Source organism: Gorilla gorilla, chromosome X, assembly GCF_029281585.2.
Source record: "Gorilla gorilla gorilla isolate KB3781 chromosome X, NHGRI_mGorGor1-v2.1_pri, whole genome shotgun sequence".
Taxonomy (NCBI): domain Eukaryota; kingdom Metazoa; phylum Chordata; class Mammalia; order Primates; family Hominidae; genus Gorilla; species Gorilla gorilla.
This window is the reverse complement of record NC_073247.2, coordinates 131,787,002-131,814,348: the sequence shown is the minus strand read 5'-3', so window position 1 is coordinate 131,814,348 and position 27,347 is coordinate 131,787,002. Positions and strand designations below refer to the sequence as shown.

General features: G+C 42.5%; 1 protein-coding gene across 2 annotated transcripts in view; it reads left to right on the top strand.

Moving 5' to 3' along the window:
- The window catches only part of LOC101149428 (putative uncharacterized protein CXorf42), a 155,739-nt gene extending 136,545 nt beyond the window's left edge, over positions 1 to 19,194 (top strand). Inside the window, exons 3-6 of one of the 2 annotated variants that reach the window (XR_010132585.1) lie at positions 7,399 to 7,469; positions 11,148 to 11,269; positions 15,906 to 16,085; positions 17,978 to 19,194. The gene's annotated coding sequence lies outside the window, so the exon portion shown is untranslated. Of the gene's footprint in view, positions 1 to 7,398; positions 7,470 to 11,147; positions 11,270 to 15,905 lie in introns of both variants that reach the window. The other variant, XR_008675541.2, reaches the window with a different exon arrangement.
- Positions 19,195 to 27,347: the final 8,153 nt, after the last annotated feature.

Sequence of the window (27,347 nt, the reverse complement as noted above, 5' to 3'; positions counted from 1 at the left end):
AGGACGAGGGTGGTAAAAAGAAAGTGACTTTTATTCCAGAGCTTAGCAGTGGGGAAACAGAACAGGCTCCTGCCTTAAGGGAACTGATTTAACTTTCAGGGAAGAAAGCAAGGGCTTAAAAAGGGAAAGTTGGTGTGAATGGCATGTAGGAGGGGCAAGGAGGTGCGGGGTCTACGTGACTCGCTTGGATGACTTACATTGAGTGATGCCATCTGATGGTCTGGTCTGCACCATCATGGATAGAATTGGATTGTGAATTAATTGTTGTCTTGAGACAATCTCCTGGTGGGGAATTCCAGAGAGTGCCTGTTTCGTTTTGAGATTTGGTCCCTGATACTTCTAAGCAAACATATATTTAAATAAGCTTTCAGTCTAGGTGTTACTGGTGGAGGGTGTCCAGGTTCTTGGCGTTTTGAATAAAGAATTGGACAAAATGCACAAAAAAAGCAAGTAAAGAGTGAAGCAACAAAAGCAGAGATTTACTGAAATCGAAAGTACACTCCACAGGGTGGCAGCAGGCCTGAGCAGCGGCTCAAGGGCCCAGATACAGAATCTTCTTGGGTCCAAATACCCCCTAGAGGTTTCCCATTGGCCACTTGGTGCTTACCTCACGTAAATGAAGTGGTGGCCCGCAATCAGTCTGAATGGTTGCGGAAAGCAACCAATCAGAGGCTGAAGTGAACTTACAAAGGTCACATTCCTATGCAAACATCTGGTGGTTGCAGAAAGCAACCAGAGGCTGAAGTGAACTTACAAAGGTCACATTCCCATGCAAACATCTGGTGGTTGCAGAAAGCAACCAGAGGCTGAAGTGAACTTACAAAGGTCACATTCCCATGCAAACATCTGGTGGTTGCAGAAAGCAACCAATCAGAGGCTAAAGTGAAGTCAAAAAGTTGTACTTCTATGCAAATGGAGACCTGGCTGGCAATCAATCAGATTGAGCTGAACTAAAGTTATAAAGTTACACTCCTATATAAAGGTCTGATTGGTTGCCAAAATCAACCAATCAGAGAGGTACTTTCAATTTCCCATCTGCAGCAAAGGAAAGGTGGGGGTTTGCAAAGGGAGTAGCCTCTGGTCCTTTTGTTACTTAGGTGTGGAAAGTTAGGGCTTTCCTTTCAATTTAGTTCTAGGAAGTTAGTGTGAAACAGCTTTAGGTTCCCTGCCTCCAGACCCTATTCTCCTGCTTCACAGGGAGTGTCTGTTGGAAAGAAGGTAAAGTTTATAATTGTATTCCTAAAGAGTAAAGTAAGAGGTGAGGGAAAAAGAAAAAAAGGTAAAAATAATTCTTTTTAAGAAAATGAGGTACTTGGTTACGACTCCCCACTGTCAAATTCCATTCCATTTTCATGGGATTTGGGCATTGTTTTTATTCTGGCTACTTACTGCTGAAAGTGGGAGGAGTTATAGGGTACCAGAATGGAACTGATCCATTGGAGTTGGAAATATTCACAAGTACTGGGGTTCACAGACAATGTTTGCTGGAGCATTATGGTGCGAGGCCAGGAAAGTCTCTTGGGAAAGCCTGTCTTGCATTTCCATACAGAAGTTGCAACAGCAGTAAAATCCACAGCAAAGAAATATGCCTATCCCTGCAACCAGGGCCAAAGTTATAAGCAGCTTTTGCCACCAGGACGGTCCTGACCTGAACCAGGTTGCTAACCACTGAGCTAGCGACAATGTGGGGTCAGACATAGTTTTGATTTGTTGGTTCATGTCTTGCAGGGCTAACAAGACATTTTCTGAATTATCTGGCATAATATTTAGCATTCAGTCTTAATTACTTAATTATCATGCACAGTCCCCACTATCAATTGTGTCCAGAGTTCTTGTGGGGATATGATGACAGGTGGACTCAATACACAAATTTAACAGTTTTTTTTTAGTTTATATTTCCCACATCTTTTGGTTAAGACATACAGGAGAGGTCATAAATGTTTATGAAGGCAGTCTTGACACGTGTATGGAACAAATATGTATGTAACATATGACTCATGTTTATTTTTGTGTGGGGACTTAACGTATAATGTATTATAATTAGGCCCTAGACATCAAAAGGTCTTTATAGGACATAAAGGCATGCAAATGTGTACTTTTTGTAAACTAGCCAGAATTAGCCTATGGTCAGTGGTCTTGTTTATAGTTTGGTATCTTATTGTTACAAAGAATCTGTCTTATCAGTCTTATGATCTCCATTTTAATGTTAATGCTTGTCAGTTTTGCCTAAATTCCAGAAAGGGTGGGGATGGTGTAGTGAGGCATGCCTGATGCCCTGCTGTCTGTCATGGCCTGAAACTTTTTCTTTTAGGTTTCTTTGGGATTCCCTTCGGGCAAGAAGGGAATCCATTTAGTTGGTTGGGGTTTAGGATTTTATTTTTTTTAGTTTATATTCCCCACTGCTTTTGGTTAAGACATACCAGAGGCAGCATTGATGGCTAAACTTTAATTTTGTCCCGTGTTGTTGCCAGGGTGGTGTGTGTCCATTATGTCCCTTGGTAGGACCCCTATGGCCAAGGGACGACCCCTATTGCCAAGGGATTAGAGCCAAAAGATTTATAGGCAATTAAACATTCTAGGCCCGATGGGAATGGAGGTAAGCAGGCACCCATTAACCTTTAAAATCCCTTTCAAGTAACATAAGAGCGTACATTTTATGCATTGAGCTATTCTAATTTTGGCTTGTAGCAATTAGGTATATAAAACACAAGCATTTTGTTTAGTGGCTTAGGCCTCTGTGTGCCCATCCTCAATTTGGAGGGTCTGAATTGGTTTTATCCCTCAAAACTAGCCCTTATAATCTCATATGCCCACCGCTTGCACAATAGTCCCTGGGTTTGGAACGACTGAATAGTTTTACGCTCTGGAGGCAAAACAAAGATAAAGAATTAGCAGTGTTACAAACAAAAAAGTTAAAAGCCCTGTCTAGTTTTGAGAAAGGTAAGTTTATAGGTAGCTAAACATTTAAATCATTTAGTATTAAGGCATAGAATAACTTATATTATTCCAGATAGAGGCAAAATTATTAAATGAATCTTAATGTTTTTGAGGACAGACCTTTCCCTGTGTCTCATGAAAGCAGTTTATTTTGATTGTTGCCTTTGCCTGAGTCTAAAGAGAAGACTTTGGTTAACTTGAGTCTGGTGTCAGATACTGGCAGGAGTCAGTGTCTTCTTTAGATAAGATATGTGTATCCAGGAGTCAAAGCCCTATAACTTAACAACACAAAGATTAGTTAATAGATATGCAAGATATTTTCTTGACCCCTTCATTGGATTTGCAACAGGGGTGCCCCATTTACTCAGCCCACCCCACTCAACCCCTCGTAGGAGGGAATGTGTGAGTGAATGAGTGCAGTGCAGGAGCCGGAATAAGCAAGTGCAGGAACTGGCTGGCTGCTTTGGTGCCAGCAGGAGCAAACTCTGTGCAGGCCCTGTGGCATTGTCCAGGTGGGGGTGCCTCCAACCCCAAGGCCCCAGAAGGCATGTTATGATGCTCTCTTAGCTCCACCATCCTCAGACAGCAGTGTGTTATTAGTTCAGTGGGCCTTTTGCCTCATCACATGGGGCAGCTTCCCTCTGCCAGTGAGGGTAAAGGGCCAGTGTGACAACCTTTCTGGCTACCTGCACTTGGTGAGTCCCAAATTCTTGTCCAGTGCCAAAGAGGAATGAGGTCATGCAGATGAATTGAAAGATGGTGAATGTAGAGAATTTTATTGACTGATGAAAGTGGCTTTCAGTGGAGAGGGGAGCTGGAAAGGGGACAGTAAGGGCAGGTCGCTCTACCCTGAAATCAAGCTGCCTCTCTGCCTCTCTCTTCCAAAGTCAAGTTGCCTCTTTCCGATGTCCACCCACTGTCTCTGAAGTCAAGTCATCTCTCCCTGACATTCAGCCGCTTCTCCTCTCTATTGGCTGAATCTGGGGTCTTTATAGACACAGGATGGGAGGCAGAATGGGCCTAGGTAGTTTTGGAAAAGGCAATATTCGATTGGGAAAAATACATTATTCAGGAAGAACCAATTGGGAGAGAGTGGGCACACAGGAATAGAAGTTCTCACTTTGGGCTATGTGTTTCAGGCTTTTTGGCTCAAAGGTGGGGTTTTACCATGGACCCCTCCCATCTGCCTAGAATTTCTCTGCCTCCTGTCGCTATCAATAGCACCTGATGAGGACTTTTAAGGGGTTGGAGGTGGTAATACTGGAGTTTATGACCTGATTGGAAGCTGTAAAAAGATTTTATAACCTTATAGTCATTAATTTTTATACCTTTGATAAACCTCAGCAATAAGTTTGAGACTTAATTTAGGATTTGATTTTGAGGACATCTGTCAAAGAGGCTAAAAGGCTTAAAATTGATCAAAACAGAACCATAGGTCCTTGTAAAACAAAAGTTGCTAATGTATCCAAGATGATAACTAAGAGATTTTAAAGGCAAGGTGGAAGGTTACATGTATATAAAAACTTAAATCCTTTTAAATCTCAGTTTTTTAATTAATCAAAAACTTAATAAACCTTATTAAGACAACATAGGAACTATCTTGATAAAATGTAAAATCTTGTTTCTTAAGCCAGTTATCAAAAAGGCAAAAAAATCCCACCCCTTCTTTAGTGTGACTGCATTTTTAAATTAGAAAGCCCATTTAGATAACCTGAAAGTCAAACTAGATGAAAAAAGTACTTAACTTTAATCGTACACGGGAAGACTGTGTTTAAGGTAATGAGTATAGCCAGGGAATACATGACTCTGACTAAATGCATGAGAAATTTTCAGATTACATTGAAAATTTGGACATATTAAGGAAAGACAAGAGTGCAGAGTCAAGTTATCCTAGAGGAAAACATTACTTTTCTAGACCTTTAAGAGAAAACATTTTAGCATTAGGCCACAACAGCAGTTAGAACTGGAAGAAAAATGTTATAGGAGTTGATAAAAAAGCTAAAGGAGAGAGTTGTTACCTTGGGCCCTCTCAAGGGGAAAAAAAGCTGAATGCAGTGAGACACATCAAAAGTTGAACTTCTGAGATATGATTCCAAGAAGTTTTTAAAAGAAATAGGTTATAGAATTAAAATTAATAATCTTTTGCAATTTTTTTTTTAAATTCTGAGTCCTTTTCCCTTTTCTACCTTTTGTAATTTTATTAAGAGTAAATCAATACCTTAAGAAAACTTTGTTTTACCATAGGTGACCAATCTTTAGAAAGACTATTATAAATAATTCCTTTTTAATTATAGCCCAACTTAATTATATATAAAATTTCTTTCATAAATTCCTCTTCACAAACTTTATCATGACTTACATAGATCATCTATAACATGCTTGGACTATTTGACTTGTCCTAAATTTTTCTCTTTTCTAAATAACCAGTCACTTTATTTTAGGTTGAATATATATAAAAATTATTTTATTTTCTTTATACCATTTTAAAATTAAAGATATATTTTTATATCCATAACTTTTTCATACCTGTCTCCTATTTATTGCCTTTTTCCTTTTTAAAAAAAACTAAAAAAACCCTCTGCATTATATAAAATTATTTTTAAACTAGGAATATAACTTATATAATACTTATTAACTAGAATTCTTATTCTTAGCGACCGTAAATTTTAGTGAAAACCTAGGAAGCAAGAAATTATGAACAATTTAACAGATAATAGTATTTTATAGAGGAAACCATTCCATAATTTTATTTTAATTAATTAACTAACTAATTAATTAATTTTTTGAGACATGGATTCACTCTGTTGCCCAGGCTAGAGGGCAGTGGTGTGATCTTGGTTCACTGCAACCTCCATTTCCCAGGCTCAAGCAATTCTCGTGCCTCAGCCTCCCAGGTAGTTGGGATTACAGTCATGTACTACCATGCCTGGCTAATTTTTGTATTTTCTGTAGAGGTGGGTGTTTGTCATGTTGGCTAGGCTGGTCCTGAACTCCTGGCCTCAAGTAATCTGCCCATCTTGGCCTCCCAGAGTGCTAGGATTACAGGTGTAAGCCACTGTGCCCGGCCTCCATGATTTTAGAAACACGTTTTTCTTTACTTAATTTTTTCTTAATTAGAAATGGCCCAGACATCCAACAAGCAATTATTACTTAATTTAAAAATTTCAAGATTTAAAAATACATGAAAACTCTATTTACAAGCATTTATTTTTTATTTATTTGAGATGGAGTCTTACTCTGTCACCCAGGCTGGAGTGCAGTGGAGTGATCTCAGCTCACTGCAACCTCCATCTTCCAGGTTCCAGTGATTCTCCTGCCTCAGCCTCCCAAGTAGCTGGGACTACAGGCATGCACCACCATGCCTGGCTAATTTTTTTTGTATTTTTAGTAGAGATGGGGTTTCACCATGTTGGTCAGGCTGGTCTCAAACACCTGGTCTCAAGTGATCAGCCTACCTTGGCCTCCCAAAGTGCTGGGATTACAGGTGTGAGCCACTGCACCTGGCCTGCAAGCATTTATTTTATTTACATGTTTAAATTTTTAAACATTTGACAGTTTATCTAGATTACTTATGAAAACTGAGATATTACACAAAGGTAATCATTATTTAGAGTTAGTTCCCTGTTAACCATTTTTAAAGTCTGTACACATTAGGTGTTTATTTAAGTAAGAACCTTAAAGTTAAACATATGGGCATTTTGTTGATAATTTAGAAGATTTAATTTTTTACTAAACTAACAATATTATATTAGTCTTATTTATTTAAAAAATCACACAAAGATTTTTTTTGGTGGATTTATAGGCTTATGACATTTATGTTAAAGCCTAATACTTTTATTTATAGACAGTGACAAATATAAACCATTTGGTCAATAAACTCAGACAAAAATGTGTGCTGACAGTTCTGAAGGTATTTCTATTTTTATTTCACCAATAATCTTAAGATCAGTTTTATTTATCAAAGATTACTAAATTCATGTGAACTTAAAAAGCATTTTTTGTAGAGGTGGGTGTTTGTCATGTTGGCTAGGCTGGTCTTGAACTCCTGGCCTCAAGTAATCTGCCCATCTTGGCAGATTGTACTCATTTACTTATAATCCTTTTGGTAGCATGCTAGATACAATATATAATACATGTACATACACATGAACAGATCTAAACATGTATACGCACACAAACAAAGGTCCCAATAGCTTTTACCTCAGAATTCTAGCCATCAGATAACAATACAAACTCACAACTTTATGAAAGATAGCTGGATCCACATTATTCTTTGATTACATTGGAAGCTGTTTATATGGCTAAATTTTGATTGCCCCCAATATATAATCCAATGAAAGCTGTGAACCAAAATTTGGGTAAAGCAGTCTCTGTGGCAGTTTGAAAAAAAAAAAAATACATATATATATATATATATATATATATATATATATATAACCTCTTCTATCTTTTTTTTTTCAGTTTCAGATGAGTTTCCAATGTTTATATTCTAGTTGGACCACAAATAACGAGTCTCATCTCAGCACCCGAAGGTTAGTAATAGATTTCAAGCAGGCAGAATAGAAATTAGAGGAAGATAGAGAGCTTTAAAACACTCTGCTTAACTTTCTAGTTGCAGGTTACCACTCGAGCTCTGAATTTTTCTTGCTGTAATTTTCTCATCATTTAAAAATGTGCACAAAAATACGTCATAATATGTAACCAGCTGTAATTCCAAAGAGAATTAAAATATGAAGTTCCTGGCAGGCTTCTGTGAAGGAGCTGGGTTTTAAAGGAGAGAAAGAGAAAGAGAAGGAAAGAGAAGGAGGTTTGTGACCCTTCCAGCCCCTGCATGGTGTGGGGTTGGTACCCCCACCACTCTCATTTACCTCCTGTCAGGGAGAGCCCAAGTACCCTAGACCTGCACAATGTAGGATGAATCCCTCCCCACTCCACAAGTCACTGGTTGAAGTGAACTGTTTCCAGCTGGAGGGAGCTAAAGATACATTTGCCTGAGAGAAGTAACGATGTAGGTGGCTTTGCAAGATAAATCAGGAAGATGAAGTTGGAAGTGAAAAGGAAAGGATGAAATCAGGATCCACACACAAAGGTCAAACACTCATACTTACAAACAAATGGTGCACTTCTGAACAAAACCCTGGTTAAGGGGCTAGGTAAAATCCTGAATGCCTTACCTCAGTTCCAAACAGCTCCACAGGCAGCTAAGTCCAAATGGTGCCAAAGCCCCAATGGTGCCACATATACAAATGTGTTAAACGCCAAAATGGTGCCACTGGCAGCCAAGTCTAAACAGAGCAGATCCCCAGCAACACTGTAGAAGACACAGAGGAAAGTCGAGTCCACTCCAAGTCACTCACCCAGTTTCAAAGGTTGCCAAATTTCTTCAGAGGTCACATTCTTTATACCAGCAAGGCATTGAAGGCAGCAGACATCATGCAGGAAAGAGAAAGGGAGGTTACTTGAAAAGAAAGCATTTTGGCAGCTTCTGGGAAATACCCTAATGTTCTTACAACAAGCAGTTGTAAGAACTTGCTTACCAACAAGCAGCTGGTGTTCACAGGTGGCCCTGTGCCCTGCCCAGTAGTGTAAACTGGGCCAGTAGGCTCGGACAGCCAGAAATGCACAGTGCTCCCTGTATGGGCCACCAAATGTTTAACCAAACACAGATTTGGCCGCTCAGCGCTTGCAAAATCAAATAGCAAGGACGAGGGTGGTAAAAAGAAAGTGATTTATTCTAGGCCTGGCATGGTGGCTCACGCCTGTATTCCCAGCACTTCAGGAGGTTGAAGCAGGCAGGTCACTTGAGGCCAGGAGTTCAAGACCAGCCTGGCCAACATGACAAAACCCTGTCTCTGCTAAAAATACAAAAAATTATCCAGGCGTGGTGGTGCATGCCTGTAGTCCCAGGTACTCGGGAGGCTGAGGCAGAATTGCTTGAGCCTGGGATGCGGAGGTTGCCGTGAGCTGAGATTGCACCACTGCCCTCCAGCCTGGGTGACAGAGTGAGACTCCATCTTAAAAAAAAGAAAAAAGAAAGAAAGAGTGAAAAAAGGAAAGGAAAGAGAGAAAAAAAGAAAGGAAAGGGAGAAAGAAAGAAAGAGAAAGAAAAAGAAAAGAAACTGACTTATTCCAGAGCTTAGCAGTGGAGAAGCAGAAGAGGCTCCTGCCTTAAGGGATCCACTTTAAACTTTGGGATAGAAAACAAGGGTTTAAAAAGGGGAACTTGGAGTGAATGGCATGCAAGAGGGGTGACTAGGTGTGGGATCTATGTGACTCGCTCCAATGCTTACCTTAAGTGATGCTGTGGTCTGATGGCCTGGTCAGTGCCTTCGTGGACAGAAGTGGGTTGTTAATTAATTGCTGTTTTGAGGCAGTCTCCCGGTGGGGGAGAATTCCAGAGGGTGCTTTGTTTGTTTTGAGATTTGGTCCCTGGAACTTCTAAGCAAAAACATAGTTAGATAAGCTTGCAGTGCAGGGAGTGCCTGTTAAAAAGAAGGTAAAGATTTTAATTGTATTCCTAAAGAGCTAAGTAAGAGGCGAGGGAAAAAGAAAAAAAGGTAAAAATAATTCCTTTTAAGAAAACGGGGCACTTGGTTTCATTGCTACCTTCAATCTTCTCTTCAGCTGCCTTGAATGCTTTAATATGTCCCTGGCAAACTCCTACCTCTTCCATTCCTCTGTCCACTCCTGCCAGACTTCCCTTCCCATTTTGACCCCTCAACTTCCCAGTCTCTTTACCTTTAGGTTGCTTGACCCTATTAGGGGCTCTCAAGGGACTTAGTGACCCCAAAGGCAACTACCTGAAGCTCAAAAGGAAAAAGGATAATTAGAAATAGACTGAATATTTTATCCACTCAGATGTGTTTTGGAGATATTCAAACAGCCGCTAGATGTCTCCTTAGTCTCTTGCCTAAAATAGTATCCACGGACTTCATAAGATTACATATCAGGGTAAAAGAAAATCTTAAAAGTCTTCTATACAAATATTGATTTAAAAAAGGCTTTAGCCTTTATTCAGTAGGTAACCTTGTCCCATTTTTGTCAGAAATATAATTCGGATAAAAATATAAAGAAGATATGAATCAATGAGTTTTGTATTGATTCATGGCTAAAAGTTTAGAATGAAACCAAGATCTCCATTTATGCCTGTGTCTATGTTTATGTATGAATGTATGTTATGTATATGTGATTTTTTTCCACCTCTGGATGGTATTAACTAATGAATTTATAAAATCTCTTAAAGGAGCTCTATTCAAATTGGCCTAAAGATAAATGAACACTTATCTCAATGGAATATTCCTAAAACTCCCAGTGATATAGAAAGAAACCCAAATGCCTTTCAAGTTCACATGACTTGGTTAAATCTTTGGTAAATAAAGTTAGTTTAATATTTTTGGTTTAATAAAAACAGCTGTCTTCTGAGTTGTCAGTTTCAAGTATAATATGGGCATATATTTTTATTCTATTTGGGTTTACTCATTTAATAAACTAATATTATGTCTGGCAGATGTTTAAGGTTATAAACATTATAAATTCAAGCTAATGGCTGGGTGCGGTGTTTCACACCTGTAATTCCACCACTTTAAGAGGCCAAGGTGGGTGGATTATGTGAGGTCAGGAGTTTGATACCATCTGGCCAACATGGTGAAAACCCATCTCTACTAAAAATAAAATAAAATAAAAAATAGCCAGGCATGGTGGCATACGCCTGTAATCCCAACTACTCAGGAGGTTGAGACATGAGAATTGCTTGAATCCAGGAGGCGGAGGTTGCAGTGAGCTGAGAAGGTGCCACTGCACTCCAGCCTGGGGGACAGAGTGGGACTGTGTCTGAAATAATAATAATAATAATAATAATAATAATAAATATAATCCAAACTAACAACAAATGTACAAGTAAAGATGCAGGTAAAAATGAATTGTCTGATTCCATTACGTCATGTGTGTCAAGCACAGCAGTAAAACAACAAACTCATGCATTTAACTTTTTAGGTTTTTGCTTTTGTGATGCCAGTCAAACATGGACATCCTGTAAAAATAGTTAATAGGGAAATAACTTCAAATGATGGCTAGCTTTGTTTAATGTTATGTTTGCCTAAAATAAGAACCTAGATCTTTTCTAAGTAACCACTTAAACACTAATTACTGAACCTAAGTTTTAAGTTTATATGCTTTTGGTGTTTTATTTTATTTTATTTTATTTTTTTTAGATGGAGTCTCCCTCTGTCGCCCAGGCTGGAGTGCAGTGGCGCGATCTCGGCTCACTGCAGCCTCCACCTCCTGGTTTTATGCGATTCTCCTGCCTCAGCCTCCCGAGTAGCTGGGACTACAGGTGCGTGCCACCATGCCTGGCTAATTTTTTGTATTTTTAGTAGAGATGGGGTTTCACTGTGTTAGCCAGGATGGTCTCAGTCTCCTGACCTCATGATCTACCTGCCTTGGCCTCCCAAAGTGTTGGGATTACAGGCATGAGCCACCGTGCCCGGCCTGGTGTTTTATTTTTATATGATATAGTGAAGCTAAATACATCTGGTTCTGTTAATGAACATGAAAAATTATACAATGAGGAAGCATATTCCTCTAGAAATTGTGAAACTGTGTGTTCATAAATTTGCTAATCTGCTACAGAACACTAGTATATGACAGTGCTATAGACTCAATGTTTGTGTCCCCACCAAATTCATACGTTGAAATCCTAACCCCTAATGTGATTGTATTAGAAGGTGGGGCCTTTGGTAGGTTATTAGGTCATGAGGGTAGAGTCTTCACAAATGGGATTAGTGTCCTTAAGCATTCTCTGCCTGTTTCTATTATGTAAATACATGTAAAGCCCTGATAAATTTCCCCAAATGTCACTGTTACAAACCTATTTATATCTTTACTACAGAGCATATCGTGGGAAAATTTTTTATTTGAAATCACATGGTTAAGAGTTCAGAATTGGTTAGAAGAGTAGGGAATGGCTTACGCTAATATATCTACAATGACGTATTTGTGTTCTTGTAGTGTTAAGGATAGGAAGACAATGGATATTCAACAGCAGCAACAATAATATCAACAATTAATCTAAAGAAACTTACAAGAAAATATGACTAAATATTTACCCACTTTTGGCATTTGAGTTTTGCTTTCAATTATTTAAACTGGATTTCCTGAAGTATTTAATTTGAAATATGAATATCTGTTCTCTTCAAGTGATACCTTTTTCCTTTGCTGTTTTTAATGTGTTTTCTGTAGCTGTAATAAACCATAAACAGGTGTCTGACAGCTTTTCTGAGTCCAGAAGCACAGAATGCTCTATGAAAGACCATGATCCATTCTCTCTCCTATCAACATGTTTTTGTTTGTTCTGTACCCCATTTGTTTTGTCTAGGAGCAAACACACAGAGATCTTAAGCCTATTAAAGTTGTGTTTTGGCTTAGTTTCGGTACACATATCCTTTTAATACAGCAGTTATTAAAAATTATCTTAGGCAATTAGAAAGGGTAAAGAGTTCTTGGTGGAATTTTCCATTAATAAAAAGCAGCCCCCAAACCATTTCTTTTCTAACAGAAAGCAGCCCCCAAACCATTTCTTTTCTAACAGAAAGCAGCCTGAAACTTCAAGCTGCAAGCATAGCTATGCAAGCTAGCTTTCATATGTAAATGCCATCAGCTGTACCTGGAAGCCAGGTACATTCAATATGGCGATTCTCGCTCCCTTTTCTTTGTGGCCACGTGTGCGGGTGTCATGGCACTAGCCAGGTAAAGTCACATGTGCAGGTGTCATGGCGACAGTCAGATAGAAGCCATAATTGCATAATAAAAGATTAGGGTTGGAGGGCCAGTCTTTTCATGGACTGTGTAAATAGAGCACCTGGTCAAACCAATCCCCTGGGCTCTATGTAAATCAATCACCGCCTCCTCAAGCCTTTGTACAAAATTGATCACGTTCTGCACCTAACCTAGAAACCCTCTCTCAGGTGACCCGCTTTCTCAGCATGAGGAAGCTTATTCTATCTCTCTTCCTTTTTGTCTGTTAAACTTTCTGCTCCTTAACCCACTCCACGTGTGTGTCCATGTTGTTAATCATCGGCGCCAGACAACTAACTACAGGTATTTCCCTAGACGAAGTGGTTTCACTTTGAATGGTTTGGCACTATTGTCAAATTTCATACTTGTTATAAGTCTGCAGATTTTCTATTTATTCTTGAGTCAGTTTTGGTAGTTTGTGTGTTTGTAGGAATTGTTTTTCAATGTATTAGGGCATCTAATTTGTTGAAATGCAATGTTCATAGTATTTTCTTATAATCCTTTTTATTTCTGTCAAATCAGTGGTGACATCCCCTCTTCTTTTTCTAAAAAAATAATTTCAGCTTTTATTTTTGATTCAGGGGATACATGTGCAGGTTTGTTACATGAGTATATTGCATGATGTTGAGGTTTGAGATCTGAATGGTCCTGTCATCCGGATGGGATACTAGTGAACATAGTACCCAACAGTTAGTTTTTCAACCCTTGCCCCCTTCCCTACCTCCCCCCATCAGTCCCTAGTGCCTATTATTGCCATCTTTATGTCCATGAGTACCCAATGTTTAGCTACCACTGTAAGTGAGTACATGCAGTATTTGGTGTTCTGTTCCTATGTTAATTAACTTAGGATAATGGCCTCCAGCTACATCCTTGTTGCTGCAAAGGACATGATTTCATTCTTTTTATGTCTGCACGGTATGCCACGGTGTATGTGTGCCACATTTTCTTTATCCAGTCCACCATTGATAGGCACCTAGGTTGATTCCATGTCTTCACTACAGTGAATATTGCTGTGATGAATATATGAGTGAATGTGTCTTTTTGGTAGAACAGTTTATTTTCTTTTGGATGTATGCCAGTAATGGGATTGCTGGGTCAAATGATAATTCTGTTTTAAGTTCTTTGAGAATTCTCCAAATTGCTCTCCAAAGTGGCTGAACTAATTGACATTTCCACCAACAGTGTGTAAGTGTCCTTTCTTCTGCAGCCTCACCAGCATCTGTTGTGTTTTGACTTATTAATAATAGCTATTCTGATGGGTGTGAGATGGTATCTCATTGTGGTTTTGATTTGCATTTCTCTGATGATTATGATATTGAACATTTTTTCAAATGTTTGTTGGCCACTTGTATGTCTCCTTTTGAAAAGTGTCTGTTCATGTGTTTTTTGCCTGCTTTTTAATGGAGTTATTTGTTTTTTATTTCTTGAATTGTTTCCTTATAGATTCTGGATAGTAGGCCTTTGTTGGATGCATGGTTTGTGAATATTTTCTCCCATTCTGTGGGTTGTCTATTTACTCTGTTTATAGCTTCTTTTGCTATGCAAAAGTGCTTTAGTTTACTTGGGTCCCAAATGTCAATTTTTGTTTTTGTTGCAATTGCTTTTGAGGACTTACTCACAAACTCTTTGTTGAGGCTGATGTCCAGAATGGTGTTTCCTAAATTTTCTAGGGTTCTTATAGTTTGATATCTTACATTTAAATCTTTAACCCATCTTCAGTTAATTTTTGTATATGATAAAATGTTTGTATATGATAACCCATCTTCAGATAATTTTTGTATATGATATGTAGGGGCCCAGTTTCATTCTTCTGCATATAGCTAGTTAGCTATCTCAGCACCATTTACTGAATAGGGAGTCCTTTCCCCATTGCTTATTTTTGTCAAGTTTGTAAGAGATCAAATGGCCATAGGTGTGCAGCTTTATTTCTGGGCTCTCTATTCTTTTCCATTGGTCTATGTGTCTGGTTTTTTTTGTTTTTTGTTTTTTTTTTTTAACCAGTATTATCCCCTCTTTCATTTCTTATTTTAGTTTTTGATATTCTCTCTTTTTGTTAGTCTGGCTAAAAGTTTGTCAACTTTGTTGATCTTTCAGAGAACCACATTTTGGTTCTGCTGATAGTTTATATTGCTTTCCTATTCTCTATTTTGTTTGTCTCCATTCTTTATTATTTCCTTCCTTCTGCTAGCTTTGGTCTAGTTTCCTCTCATTTGCTAGTTTCTAAATGTGTAAGTTCGATTATTGATTTTGCACATTTCTTCTTTTTTAATGTAGGTGTTTTTAGGTATAGATTTTCCTCTGAGCATTGTTTTTGCTGCATTTCATAGGTTTTGGGAGTTTGTGTCTTCATTTTAATGCATCTCTAAGTATTTTCTAGTTTCCCTGGTGATATCTTCTTCAATCCATTTGTTGTTTAACAGCATATTATTTATTTCCGCATATTTGTGAATTTCCCAGTTTCCCTTCTGCTATTGGTTTCTAATTTCATTTCATGATTGTGAAAAGTAAAGTAGAGGTTCCTCCTCAAAGACTTTCCTCCCCATCTAATTAGGAACAAATAGTAACTTCTCTTAGAAGCAAAATTTATTCAAAGACCTGGGCTAACATTCTTAAATATCTGTGAGCTGTAATAAAGAAATCAATGTACTTTATGTTCTTAGCTTCCACGATTTAGCCTAAATATTTGCCCTGGCATGCTTATACTGGTCCAAGCAAGCATTAGGATAGCCTGTTCCTTTTCCTTATTTGAAGGTGTTTTTACCTTTCTCAGCATTCCATAAATTACTTCCTCCTTCCTTTGTTCTTCTCTGCCTTTGCCTCTTTTAAAAAGTTCTAAGTTGCTAGCCAATCAGGACTAATACAGAATGTGAGGTTCCATTCCAGCCAATGGAGACCGGACATAGCAGTAGGGTGGACATGTCAGGTTATAAATGACCCTGTCTCCCTTGTTCAGTGTACTCTCATGGCAGAACAGCTGACGAGTGTACCCTTTCTGCAGAAAGTAAAAATGCCCTTGCTGAGGAAATTAAATTTACGTTCAAGTAAATTTCTTTATGGCACTGGGAAACAAGCATTTCTAACAATTTTGGTGGAAATCCGTACATGGATACGTTCTCTTCTGGGGGCGGTCTCCAGTCCTTTCTCATGAGGGAGCACACTCCTCTGCCTCATTGCAGTGGCCTCAGGGATATGGAATTAAGATCCACCTGGTGTGATGAATAAACCCAGACTCTCAGCAACACAGGAAAAAAAAAAAACAAAAACTGGCTGGCGATCTGGAGTAAAGGATCCTCACATCCATGTGAACCAGGAAACTCTATGCCCAAACCGACGAAAAAAAAACACTGGGAGAGCCGGTAAAGTATTTCCTTGGTGGTGGGGACTAAGGAAAAAGCAGCAGGGTGGTAAAGCATTCCTTGGTTAAGACATACGGAGGAGAGAGAAACCGCAGGGGCAGTAAAGCATTCCTTAGTCAGGACTAGGGAAAGAAAGCCACAGGGGGTGGTAAAGTATTCCTTAGTCAGGATGTCTTGGAGGTTAAAAAGAGGTGAGAAATCCCCACTGGGGGGGTTAAACCTTAAAAAGAGGTAAGAAATCTCTATTGTGGGGGTTGAACCTCAAAAAGAGGTGAGAAATCCCCATTGGGGGATTGAACCTCAAAGAGGTGAGAAATCCCCATTGTGGGGGTTGAATCTCACAGAAACCTCCGGTAGTAAATATATATTCAAAACTCCCCTTTCCTCTCTTCTCAGGAAAAGAAAAAGGCTAAGCTCCACTCCCACCGGTTGCTCCCCTAGGGGAAGGGGAAGGAGGGGGGGAAAACAGCAGCATAGGTGGCTGGCAGAGGCAAAGTCCAGCAGGGAGGAAAAAGAAACCAGGAAAGGAAGTCAGAGAGAAAGAGAGCAAAAACAGCAAGTGTGACACCAGACAGGCGCACCAAGGGTTAAGTCCCTCTCCCCAGCCCAGCTCTATGTGAAAAAGAGTGTGGGGAACGGCACCAGGAGGAGAGCAGAGGAGGTGAAAGGGCATAATTATTGCAACTTGCAGCAGGCATCTGCCAAGCCTCTGGGCCAGTGATGGCCCGGGGTCTGGACTGCAGCCCCACAAATCCCACCCAGCCCAAGAAACTGAGTGTAAGAAGAAAGGAAAAAAGTAAAAAGGGAAATTGGGAAAAGAAAAAAAAGCAGATGAAACAGACGGCAGTGTGTGTGTGGGGGCGGGACCCATGCCATTGCCCGGCCTTGCCGGCCCCGCAGGAAAAAGGAAACAAGGGATGACGGAGAGAGAGAGAAAAAAAGAGAGTGCAAATGAGAGAGAGAAATAGGGGGAAAGAATAAGTAAGAGAGAAACTGGAAGAGACAGAAATCAAAGAAAGACAGAGGGTGAAACTAGGAAAAGAAATAGTGTAAAAGGAAGGCAGAAAGTTAAGACATGTTGAAGATTGTCTATGAAAGTCGTAAGAAAGGTTATAAAGGGAATTTATGCAAGAAATATTGTATAATTTAAAAGTAATTAGGCCTCCTGAATGTAAAACTATTAAAAAAACAGTTTATGTACAAAGTATGTAAGAAAAATAAAATATACTTTTAATAAAAGGATTATAAGGAGGCATAAGAATATGGATTTTTACCTACATTAAAAGGTTTAAAAAATTTTGTTTTAAAGGTTTAAGCAAGTTTTAACATGTTAATTGTAAAGGAAATTCTGTGTGTAAACATTTTGGCTAAAGGTAAAGGGTTTATCATCCAGTTTTGCTGTGAACTGAACATTAAAATAAAACCACAATAGTTTTTTCTTAAAGCACTAACCTGCTCTTTAACAAAAAATTTAACATGTTAAAAAGAGTCTATAAAAATCTTACCTTATAGTCTGACATTAAAATTGGATAATGTCTACAAGATTTTATTAAAATTAAGTTTAACATTAATAGCACATTAATATAAAGGTAAAATTTAACTTACCTGGTACAAAATCATACAAAAAGCATTGTCAAATATAAAATGGTGTTTAGCTTTCTTAAGGTCCGAGGGCGGCTGGGTAAGTCACAAGCTCCTCATCCCCAAGGATACAATGTGCAGGGGAGATGAAGGCCACTAGAAGGCCAAGACCTTAAGAGGGGGCAGGGCCGCAGCATCCCCTGAGTGGTGCTGAGCAGGAATGGAGTGGGAGGCATCACCATGGGGCCTCAAGCCCCAGAATATGCAGCAAAAATTATATACTTTTTATCTTCCACTTTCCCTTCCCTCAGAACTAAAAGTCTTTTAGCACAGGTACCAGCCCTAGAATTTCCAGTACACCAGCAGCAGCCTGGAAACCACATCCTCATCAAAAGACAGAAAGAAAAAAACTCGAGCCAGCCTGGGAAGGACCCTATTTTATGCTGTTAACCACTGAGACTGCCATCCTCACAGCTGAGAAAGGATGGACCCACCTATCATACTGAAGTCAAGAAAACATCTTCCTCGTCAGAATCATGGGTTACTGTACTAGGATTAAGCCTTACTAACTTAAAGTTAAAGAAAGCTTAATTTTCATATACCTTCTATATTGCTTCCTTTCCTTTCCTTATTCTGTTACTAGCTCCTTTGTTATTAATGTAACTAAGTCTGAGTCACCTCAGACCATTGCCTTTTATGCTTGCTCTGTCATACCTTGTGGAAATGTAAAAGATCAATGACAGCTAGCCTTTTCACACAATTATTTATGCCTCGGCCCTCTAATTGACACAGTTACCCCTAGCACTCATCGTTGTGATCACCTGCAGCCAAGACGCTGATTTTCTGCTCCTATAGCCTGGCAACCTTGTAGTACATGGGACTACGTCCTTTAAACTACCCAGAAGCAAAGTTGGACTTCCATGAAAAAGGTTTGTGCAGATCTAAAACCTCTCATCTATTTCACTAAAAGGACTGCCCCTTCTAACTGTCACCCTTACCAGTGTAACCCTGTCCTCTCTATCACCACCTCCACCTTAACTAACTCTAGACCTGTCCTTAATCGCTTTTATGGTATTGGAATAGGAATTAAAAGAAATTAAAGAATGTGTAAGGAGAAACTCATTTGTATGTAAGAAAACCCAATTCCCCCTGAGAAAGAGAAAGAGTTGGAGTCCTTTAAAAATTAACTGCCTGTTTTTCTGTGGCTAGTGAGCCTTATCTCTCCTCCTTTCCCAGGCATTGTGAAGACCCTGTTTCTCTAGCTGGGCAGATGCAAGGTCACTAGACAGATAAACTCAAGTTGTAAAACATGTTTTTCCTTGAAAAGTAAGAAATGCTGTAATGCATATTTCAATTAATTAAATAACTGTCTTTGTTTCTCACTTCTGTAATATGCTTCCCCCTGCACAGATCTCCACCCACCCTACAAAATGCTTAAAAGGTAACTTAACTCTTTGTTCTGGGCTCAGTCCTTTGGGCTGAGTACTGGGCCGTTGCACCTAAATAATAAATATCTTCCTGAACCCCATTGGTCTCTCTGATTCCTTAAAAAATCCTGCAACATTTCTGGGGACTCGCCTGGGATTGGAGACAACAGATTTACTGTCTCCTTTGCCTGTGGGGACTAGAGCCCAAGGACCGGGGGAGACCCGACATCCAAGGTGCATCACAGGGGAGCTTCACCCAGACAGAGATAGGCTCTCCCTGCATCCCAGTGGCCTGCCCAGCAGTGCAATGGAACCGGGGATGGGGCTGCAGGAAGATACCAGCACTTCAGGAACCACTGTAAGGAGCAAGGGCCCAAGGCATGAAAGCCCATCCCATAAGGATGAAGGGGAGCTTGGTCACCTCCCAGGGACCAACCAGTAATCCAACCTAGAGTGGCTGGGGGCGGCAGGAGTGGCTTGCCAATTTGGATGAACCTCGTGTCCCCCTAACAGTGGAACTGGGAAAAGGGAGAAAATGGGCCAATAGAGTGGCAAGTGCAGCAAGGTACAGCTTGCTGGCAGGGTGGCAAGAGTGGCTTGCCATCCCAACTGGGAGTGTGTGGGTGCATGTGAACCTACCTGGGACATGAGAGAGGCTCATTTTGTCCGATGAGGAGTCCTGGGGTAGGAGTGGTCTGTGTATGTGTGTGAATGTGGGAGCCTAACTAGGCTCACCTGGGACACGAGAGAGGCTTGTTTCATCCAATGAGGAGTCCTGGTGCAGGGGAGGTGTGTGAAAGTGTGAGAAAGAGACGGTCTCAGGAGAGGCCAATGTGGGGAGTGATGTGGGGAGGCACAGATCCCTCAGTGTGGGCTGTGTGCTCTGAGGCAAGTGTGGGGGAAATCAGACCTAGGACGCTGCATACGGCTGATAGGACCAGCTTCACAGCCACAGCAGGCTGTGACAGGGGAAGGCACATTCCTGGCTAAGCAGTGTCCAAAACTCCCATAATAGGACCCGGTCTGGTGGACCCAAGGGTGAAAGTGAAAGGGAAAGTGCGCCACAAGGGAGGAAATGGGAGGGAAAGCATTGAAATCAACTCCTTTGGAGTGCATGATATAGAATTTTAAAAAAAGATTTAGAGGTGATTATGGGATGAAACTGGGTGCTCAAAAGCTAAGGACATAACTGTGAAATAGATTGGCCTGCTTTCAATGTGGGGAGGCCCTCCGAAGGTATAATAGACAGGGAATTAACTGGCCATGTGTTTAAGGTGGTCACTGGAGTTGGAGGACAACCAGGATACCCAGACCAGTTTCCCTATATAGACTCTTGGCTCAATGTGGCACGAAGTCACCTCAAGTAGCTACAGCCCTGCCTAGAGGGATATTGCAAATCATTAGTGTCTCATGTGGCCCAACCAAAGGAAGCAGAGGAACCTAAAGCCCCTAGCATCTCCCAGGAAAAGGAATCCCTGAAGCCTCAGCTGAAACCAGTTCTTCAGGCCCCACCCAAGGAAAGGGAATGTCCGCCCCCATATGTGCCAGTCTACCCATCTTTGACCAGAATAAGGCAGGAGGCAGAGTCAGGAGTGTCCAGAGAGTTGGGCTTGGAGGAAAGTGAGGCTCAGTCTCCCCCCACAGAGGACCAGAAGCCCCCATTATAAAAAAACAAGGAAGATGGACAGGGTGAGGCAGCTGGGTGCCTCTGCTCAGGCCGACCACAGGCTTTGCAGATGCCACTTTGAGAGACCAGGACACAAGTTTATGATGACCAGGGGCAGATACAAGGTGGCCCTAGGCTTTATGTTTATCAGCCTTTCTCCACTACTGATCTCTTAAATTGGAAACAGCACACCCCCTCCTATATAGAAAAACCTCAGGCTCTCATTGATTTGGTGAATTCTATTATTATGACACATAATCCAACCTGGCCGGATTGTCAACAACTTTTGCTAACATTATTTAATACAGAGGAGCATAGGAGAGTTAATCAGGCAGCTCTCAGCTGGTTAGAAGGGGAAGCCCCAGAGACCACCCCTAACCCACGCCAGTTCAGCAATACCCAAATGAGGACCCTAACTGGGATCCAAATGAGGCAAGGGACATGGAAGGCCTGCAGCTATATAGAAAGGCACTCCTGAATGAGAAAAAAGAAGGAGTAAGGAAGACAATGAATATAAGCAAAATATCAGAACTGTGCCAAAAGCCTGACAAAAGCCCAAGTGCATTTAATGAAAGGCTTTCTGAGGCCTATAGGCTGTACGTACCAATTATTCCAGAGGCTCCTGAAAACCAAAATATGATAAATATGATGTTTGTCGGGCAAGCTCAGGGAGACATAAGACAAAAGCTTCAGAAGCTGGAAGGCTTTGCAGGGAAAAATATTAGTGAACTCCTGGAAATAACAAACAAAATATACATAAGCCAGGAAGAAGAGGCAGAGAGAAAGCAAGAAAAACCAGAAATAGAAACAAAGAGACAGCTCAATTTATAGCTGCTGCACTAGCAGAAAGTAACCCTGGATTTGCTAGAGGGAGTGGCCGAGGCAGAGGCCGAGGAAGGAGACAGACAAGACCGGGAGATGAAAGCCAGTCCCAGCTGGACAGGAACCAATGTGCAAGGTGCAGGCAAATGGGCCATTGGAAAGATGAGTACCCCGAAAAGGAAAAGGATGGAGATGATGGTCAATGATGTAACACCCAAGTGTGGCATTCAGTTGCTAGTCGTGGTGCTTCAAAGGCAGATCCTGATCTGATCGGTCTAGAGGGGGCCGAGAATTTTGAGGACTGAGACAGACCAGGCTCCATCTTTTTAGGCCCCAGGGAGCCTATGGTCTCTATGGAAATAGGGGGTCAATTAATGGATTTTTTTGGTCGATACTGGTGCTGATTTCTCTGTGGTAACTCACCCAATTAGCACCACCACAAAGAACTGTGCTACTATTGTAGGGGCTACTGGGGCCAAAGAAAAGAGACCTTTTTGTAAATCCAGGAGGTGTGTTAATGGGGGACAAGAAGTGCAGCATGAGTTTCTGTATATGCCAAATTGTCCAGTGCCCTTGTTGGGGGGAGACTTACTCCAGAAACTGCAGGCACAAATTTCCTTTACACCTAAAAGGAATATGACCCTGGAGATAGGGAAGCCAGAGGCAATGGTATTGACTCTAACTGTCCCAAGAACTGAGGAATGGCGGCTCTATGAACTGTGTACCAGGAGGCTGCCAGAGCCGGACCTACACAATATGTGGGGAATGCTTTTCAAGATACCGGGTGTATAGGCTGAGGACAACACCCCTAGACTTGCTGCAAACAGATCCCCGGTGGTAGTAGAGCTTAACTCTCATGCTGCCCTGGTATGGGTCCATCAATACCCACTACCCAGAGAGGCAATTGAAGGTATAACAAAACATTTAAATTGGCTCTATAAACATATTATAGTGAAATGCAAGTCCTCCTGGAATACTCCTCTGCTGCCCATGCGCAAACCAAATGGTGAATATAGGCCAGTGCAGGATCTCCGGGTGGTAAACAAGGCCACTGTCACTATCCATACCATAGTAGCCAACCCATACACAATGTTGGGACAGATTCCTGCTGAGGCCACGTGGTTCACGTGTCTGGACTTAAAGGACGCTTTCTTTTGCTTGAGGCTTGCTCCCCAAAGTCGGCCTATATTTGCCCTGCAGTGGGGGCAATCGCAGTATACCTGGACAAGTCTGCCACAAGGGTTGAAGAATTCTCCCACTATCGCCCTCCCCCTCCCCCTCTCCTCGGTCTCCCTCTGATGCCACCAAAGTTGTGAAAGCCGAGGCTGGACTGTACTGCTGCCATCTCGGCTCACTGCAACCTCCCTGCCTGATTCTCTGGCCTGAGCCTGCAGAGTGCCTGGGATTGCAGGCGCGTGCCACCACGCCTGACTGGTTTTTGCATTTTTTGGTGGAGATGGGGTTTCGCCGTGTTGGCCGGGCTGGTCTCCAGCTCCTGACCGCGAGTGATCTGCCTGCCTCGGCCTCCCGAGGTGCCGGGATTGCAGACGGAGTCTCTCTCACTCAGTGCTCAATGTTGCCCAGGCTGCAGTGCAGTGGCGTGATCTTGGCTCGCTACAACCTCCACCTCCCAGCCGCCTGCCTTGGCCTCCCAAAGTGCCGAGATTGCAGCCTCTGCCCGGCCGCCACCCCATCTGGGAAGTGAGGAGCGTCTCTGCCTGGCCGCCCATCGTCTGGGATGTGAGGAGCCCCTCTGCCCGGCGGCCCAGTCTGGGAAGTGAGGAGCGCCTCTTCCCGGCTGCCACCCCGTCTAGGAAGTGAGGAGCATCTCTGCCCAGCCGCCCATCGTCTGAGATGTGGGGAGCGCCTCTGCCCCGCTGCCCCGTCTGGGATGTGAGGAGTGCCTCTGCCCAGCTGCGACCCCGTCTGGGAACTGAGGAGTGTCTCTGCCCGACCACCACCCAGTCTGGGAGGTGAGGAGCGTCTCTGCCCGGCCACCCCATCTGAGAAGTGAGGAGCCCCTCCACCCGGCAGCCGCCCCGTCTGGGAAGTGAGGAGCGTCTCCGCCCGGCAGCCGCCCCATCCGGGAGGTGGGGGGCAGCCCCTGCCCGGCCAGCTGCCCCGTCCGGGAGGGAGGTGGGGGGCAGCCCCCGCCCGGCCGGCCGCCCCGTCCGGGAGGGAGGTGGGGGGCGCCTCTGCCCAGCTGCCCCGTCTGGGAAGTGAGGAGTCCCTCTGCCCGGCCGCCACCCCGTCTGGGAGGTGTACCCGACAGCTCATTGGGAACGGGCCATGATGACGATGGCGGTTTTGTCGAATAGAAAAGGGGGAAATGTGGGGAAAAGAAAGAGAGATCAGATTGTTGCTGTGTCTGTGTAGAAAGAAGTAGACATAGGAGATTCCATTTTGTTCTGTACTAAGAAAAATTCTTCTGCCTTGGGATGCTGTTGATCTATAACCTTACCCCCAACCCCGTGCTCTCTGAAACATGTGCTGTGTCCACTCAGGGTTAAATGGATTAAGGGCGGTGCAAGGTGTGCTTTGTTAAACAGATGCTTGAAGGCAGCATGCTCGTTAAGAGTCATCACCACTCCCTAATCTCAAGTACCCAGGGACAACAAACACTGTGGAAGGCCGCAGGGTCCTCTGCCTAGGAAAACCAGAGACCCTTGTTCACATGTTTATCTGCTGACCTTCCCTCCACTATTGTCCTATGACCCTGCCAAATCCCCCTCTCCGAGAAACACCCAAGAATGATCAATAAATACTAAAAAAAAAAAAAAAGTGACACCCTGTTACATATATCTTTATTAATAACAAAAATTTCTGTATCTCTTGTAAAAAAAAAAAAAAAAAAAACCAGCCTGGCCAACAAGGTGAAACCCTGTCTCTACTAAAAAAAAAATACAGGCCAGGCGTGGTGGCTCACGCCTGTAATCCCAACACTTTGGGAGGCCAAGGAGGGCAGATCACAAGGTCAAGAAATTGAGACCATCCTGGCCAACATGGTGAAACCCCGTCTCTATTAAAAATGCAAGAATTAGCTGGGTGTGGTGGTGCACACCTGTAATCCCAGCTACTCAGGAGGCTGAGGTGGGAGAATCACTTGAACCTGGGAGGTGGAAGTTGCAGTGAGCTGAGATCACACCACTGCACTCTAGCCTGGGCGACAGAGCGAGACTCTGTCTCAAGAATAATTTAAAAAATAAATAAATAAATAAAATTATTAGCCCTAAAAAAAAAAAAAGAAGAAGAAGAAGAATTCTCCCACTATCTTCCAGGAGGCTTTGGCTACCGATCTTGAGGCTTTTGCGCCACCTAGTGACAATTATGTGCTATTACAACACATTGATGATTTCCTATTTGCTGCCCCCACGAGGGAGGAATGACTCCAAGGAACAGAGAGGCTTCTTCACGTGCTGTGTGAAGCTGGTTATAAAGTGTCCAAGGACAAGGCAAAAGTCTGTTTTCAGGAGGCTGGATATCTAGGATTCATGGTATCCCAAGGCCAGCGCAGGCTTAAGTGCACGCAAGGAGGCTGTATGTGCACTGCCCACCCCAGTTACAAGGCCAGGGAATTTCTAGGCGTGGCAGGATTCTGCCGAATCTGTATTCCAAACTTCTCCCTTACAGCAAGGCCCTTGTGTGAGGCTATAAAAGGAAAGGAAAGAGAGCCCCTCCTATGGCAAAAGAAACAGGAAAAGGCCTTCAAGGATATAAAGGAAGCTCTCATCCAGGCCCCGGCACTAGGGTTGCCAAATGTAAAAAAGCCCTTCTTTTGTATGTGGATGAATGTCAAGGAATGGCAGTTGGAGTCTTAACTCAGTTCTTGGGCTCTTGGCATCGGCCGGTAGCATACTTATCCAAAAGACTGGACTTGGTGGCTTTAGGTTGGCCCCACCGCCTCAGGGCATTGGCAGCTACCGCAATCCTTATAGAAGATGCCAACAAGCTAGCCCTAGGTCAGAAGTTAATAGTTCAGTGCCACACGCCGTAGTCACCTTAATGGAGCAAAGAGGACATGGTTGGCTGTCCAACTCTAGAATGCTAAAGTATCAAGGGCTTCTATGTGAAAATCCCCAGATAACACTAGAGAATGTAAATACCTTGAACCCAGCTACCCTGCTGCCTGTGGAGGAACCCGATTGGAAGGATGCTGGGTTGCCTCACTCCTGGCAGGACCTTCCCCACTGTTGCATAAATATGGTGGACAAAGTGTTCTCGAGCCAGGAAGACCTCAGAGATTCCCCCTTGGAGAGCCCAGATGTTAAATACTTCACTGATGGTAGCAGTTTCATAACAGATGGGGTGAGATATGCAGGACATGCAGTAGTGACCCAACACTCAGTGGCTGAGGCTCAAGCCTTACCTTCTGGGACTTCCGCTAAGAAGGCTGAATTAATAGCATTAACCAGAGCACTGTTATTGGCCAAGGGGAAGAAAGTAAACGTATATACTGACTCAAAATATGCTTTTGCAACCCTGCACGCCCATGGGGGAATACACAAAGAGAGAGGACTTTTGACTACTGAAGGAAAAGAAATAAAAAATAAAGAGGAAATTTTGCAATTATTAGAAGCCATATGGGCTCCGGAGAAGGTGGCTGTCATTCATTGCAAAGGACACCAAATCAGGAAAAGCTATGAGGTGCAGGGCAACAGAAAGGCAGACCAAGAGGCTCGGCAGGCAGCAATGAGCAAGGCTTCACCTGAAGAAAGAACTCTAGCAATGCCTCTCCTTATAGAGCCCCCTTTGCTGGAGGTACCCCCTTACTCTTCGAGTGAAAAAGCTTGTTTTGTTCTGGAAACAGGGAAATATATTAAAGGTGGATGGTGGCTGTTCTCTGATGGGAGACTAGACGTCCCAGAGACAATAGCCTCAAGGTTTGTGAAGCAGATCCATCAAGGAACACACACTGGAAACTAGAGACTTTGATAGGTCAACACTTCTATGTGCCACGGCTCTCTGCCATCACCCACGCTGTTTGCGAATAATGTCTATCCTGTGTCTGGAATAAGCCAAAACCAGGACCTATTTGACCCCCAGGAATTCAGGAAATGGGAGCTGTGCCTTGTGAGAACCTGCTTGTAGACTTTACCGAGTTGCCTTGAGCAGGAGGTTACCGGTATATGCTAGTGTTTCTTTGCACCTTCTCAGGGTGGGTTGAGGCCTTCCCCACCAGGACTGAAAAGGCACGAGAGGTGACAAAGGTGCTACTAAAAGACATCATACCAAGGTTTGGATTGCCTTTAACCCTAGGATCAGACAATGGTCCTGCATTTGTGGCAGAAGTAGTACTACAGCTGACTCAGCTTTTAAAGATCAAATGGAAACTGCACACAGCCTACTGACCACAGCGTTCAGGGAAGGCGGAATGGATGAACCAGACACTCAAACAGCTACTAAAAAAGTTTTGCCAGGAAACTCACTTACGATGGGATCCGGTCTTGCCCATGGTCCTCCTCCAGGTCAGGTGTGCACTTACAGAACAAATTGGGTATTCCCCCTATGAAATATTATTTGGAAGGCCACCCCCAATCATTAATCAAATCAGAGGGTAGTTAAAGGAGTTAGGAGAGCTAACCCTTAGAAGACAGATGCAGGCTTCAGGAGTGGCAATGCAGGAGGTGCAAGGCTGGGTAAGTGAAAGGATACCTTTAAGTCTAACAGACCCAGTGCATCCACATAAACTGGGGATTCTGTCTGGGTTAAAATGTGGAATCCAGGCTGGGCGTGGTGGCTCACACCTGTAGTCCCAGCACTCTGGGA